The sequence below is a fragment of the Babylonia areolata genome, chromosome 24, assembly GCF_041734735.1.
Source record: "Babylonia areolata isolate BAREFJ2019XMU chromosome 24, ASM4173473v1, whole genome shotgun sequence".
NCBI classification, from domain to species: domain Eukaryota; kingdom Metazoa; phylum Mollusca; class Gastropoda; order Neogastropoda; family Buccinidae; genus Babylonia; species Babylonia areolata.
The window spans coordinates 26,065,440-26,069,026 of NC_134899.1; positions in this window are offsets into that span (position 1 = coordinate 26,065,440).

The window sequence follows — 3,587 nt, forward strand, 5'->3', positions numbered from 1 at the left end:
AGGTATGGAGTGTCAGGCGATAAAATGCTGGGGTCTTGAATAAGTATGAAGTAGCAATTAATGGAGAGAAGAAATAATGATGGTGTACAGACGGATGCAGTTTCAGTTTCAGTTTCACTTTCTCAAGGAGGCGTCACTGCGTTCGGACAAATCCATACACGCTACACCACATCTGTTGAGCAGATGCCTGACCAGCAGCATAACCCAACGCGCTTAGTCAGGCCTTGAGTGCATGCTTACATATTTGTGTACCTATGAAAGTGGATTTCATTTTACGTAATTTCGCCAGAGGACAACACTCTCGTTGCCATGGGTTCTTTTTCAGTGCGCCAAGTGCGTGCTGCACACGGGACCTCGGTTTATCGTCTCATCCGAAAGACTAGACGCTCAGTTTGATTTTCCAGTCAAACTTAGGAGAAAGGGCGAGAGCGGGATTCGAACCCACACCCTCACGGACTCTCTGTATTGGCAGCTGAGCGTCTTAACCATTCTGCCACCTTCCTCCTGCACCCGGAGAGAGAGAGAGAGAGAGAGAGAGAGAGAGAGAGAGAGAGAGAGACAGAGACAGAGACAGACAGAGAGACAGAGACAGAGGAGTGGTGGGGGAGGGGGGGGGGATGCGGACACAACACTCATTTCATTGGCCTCAGCAGGGGACAGTACCCGAGGTATGGAGTGTCAGGCGATAAAATACTGGGGTCTTGAATAAGTATGAAGTAGCAATTAATGGAGAGAAAAAAATAATGATGGTGTACAGACGGATGCACGACACTGATGTTCTGTGCCTCACGTGATAACTATGTGAATGCGCAACGTCACGTCTGCGTCTTTGCATATGCAGACGCATAGAAAAGGAGAGAGAGAGAGAAAGAGACAATGACAATGACAAAGCTTCTATTTGTTATGCCTCTGGCCCATAACTACGGAATGGGGCAAAACAAAAGAAGTAGTGAATCATGCAGCGTGAGCAAGGAAGAGAGAGAGAGAGAGAGAGAGAGAGAGAGGGAGGGGGGAAAGGGAGAGAGAGGGGGAGGGAAGGAGGGAAAGATAGAGGAGTGAGATGCAGAGAGAGATAGGGAGAGAAAGAGAGAGACAGAGAGAGAGAGGGGGGGGTGGTTGTTATTTTGAAATGCATGACTGACAGGTAGGCAGGAAGAGTGAACGCATCACTTTCTCGCATGTATCCACTGTTTCCTTTCATTCTTTTTTCATTTTCCCCGTTCTTTTCAACCAGCTGCAGCTGGTAAACTGAGGAGTGTCTTCCAGATCTTCACAAAGATCGGATTACTAACCCAGAACAAGCACGTACAGCCGGTATCCAATGACAGAATAATACAGGAAGAAGGTCTTGTACTCACATACATACATACATACATACAACCACCGACACAAAACCATTTAACATCAACCCATCGTCAGAGCGACCATGTCCCAGTCCGCCTCTTCAAAGACGTTTTTACCAAACAACAGGATGGAAAACTTGCCGGCCGCTGACGCAAACTGAACACTCAAACAGCTTCAACACTAAAGCGTAAACAGTTCAAAACAACTTCATCCTAAACCGTAAACGGGGCAAACAGCCCCAAAGATTAAAACGTAAACCTTCAAACGGCTTTCTTTCTTTCTTTTTTTTTCTTCTTCTTTATACTAAGAAGAAGAAAAATGAAAACTGATCAAACAACTTCATACTGAAACGTAAACTGCAAGGGTGTTACACACAGCTTTGAAAAAACAAGATGATACTAAGAACAGATCAGTTTGTTCTCTGTATATAGGTGTAGCAACCACACATGTACCCAAACAAGGCTCTTTTTTATGTTCACTCTGATAACAGTAGCAGTGGTAGTGGTAGTGGTAGTGTCGGCTTACAGACGTGGCAAACCTTGGGATCATCTGCTGGTAAAGAACTGAGGCCGATACGTGGACTAAATCCGTACCTTGATGCGAGCGATGTCAGCGACGAACGGTGGAATTGACGTGCATACATTCAATCCAGGATTACTTTCACTATCTGTCAGTCGGATAGACTACGGTACAACGGGAACGGGCGGGCTTGGTAGGTGTGTGTGTGTGTGTGCGTGTGTGTGTGTGTGTAGGGGGTGGGGGAGGAGTGGGGTGGGCTTCAAATCTTCCGGGTGGAGTGAAAACACGGGTACTACGGTCGCGGCATAACCCGTCACCAAGGGCTGTGGAAGGGTCGGATCGAAGTATTCACGGTTGCTACGCATGGTTAAAGATGAAAGAACCCGTTCGCTTGTTCCGCCTTCTTTTCTTTTTTTTTTTTTGCTCTCTCCTCTCTCTTTCTTTTTCTCTGTTATTCTCATTTCTAGTTCCGTGCCCCTTTTTTCCCCCTTCCTTCCTTCCTTCTTTCTTTAGCGTGCGCTGTTTATAGTCTCGCCCTTTAATTGATAAATGGTGTTGAAAAAGGGAGAACGACATCGACATTCTTGAGGGGGTTACCATGTATGAGTCATTCCACACCTTGGGGATGTATTGTCATTAATTATCATCATTCTGCTTCTTCTTCTTACTATTATCAATATCATTTTTTTTTTAATTTATGGTTTTTGTTGTTGTTGTTGTTGTTTTTGTATTTTTTTCTTTCTTTTTTTCAGTTTACCTGTTTTCCTGATTAATCATTTTCCGCATCGAACGGGAAACTTTACTGTCAGTTCACTAAGCGAACGAATCAGACCCAAACAAAAGGAAAAGTCTCTCTTTCGTGTCGTTCATCAAATTAAGGGTATCGGGCTTCACAAAACAACTTTCCGTTTAAACACGCATTTTCAAGCGCGCTTGGCTGCACACTGTCACGCACGCACGAACACAGTCACGCGGACAAAGATTGTCACAAGACTGCGGCACACACACACACACACACACACACACACAATTTCTTTGTGTGTTTTTTTTTCACAGAACCGCCCACACATCCCTGTTTCGTGCGCATTTGTGTGTGTGTGTGTGTGTGTGTGTGTGTGTGTGTGTGTGTGTGTGTGTGTGTGTGTGTGTGTGTGTGTGTGTGTGTGTGTGTCTATATGCACGTGTAACCACACGCAAGCGTGCTGGAAGGAGACACACAAGCACAAGCATAAAAAAAAAAAAAAAAACGAAAAAGAAAAGAAAAAGAAAGAAAGAAAGAAAGGGAAATTGACAGACAGCCACAGAGATAGGGAGAGACAGACATGGAAACAGAGAAAATGAAAACATCACATTGCCTTTCTTTTCTTTTTTTCTTTTTTTTTTCTCTTTTTTTTTCTCTTTTTTTTTTTACATTCTCTCTCTCAATGTCTGTCTGTCTAAGAGAGAACGAGAGTTTGCGAAGAGAAAGGCAAGAGTCAGGAAGAGTGAGAGAAAAAGGGCGAGAGAGAGAGAGGGAGAGAGAGAGGGGAGTGTGTGTGTGTGTGTGTGTGTGTGGGTGGGGGGGCGGACTTACCGGAGTTCACCGGCTTGAACAACTGGATGCCAGAACGTTTACCTGGAAAGAAAAATCAGAGCTCTTAAGAGAAAAACCCAAACCAATACAAACAAGGAAAAAGTCATGCACAATTTCTAATGGAGTTGCCTCCACCGTCCTCCCCTCTCCC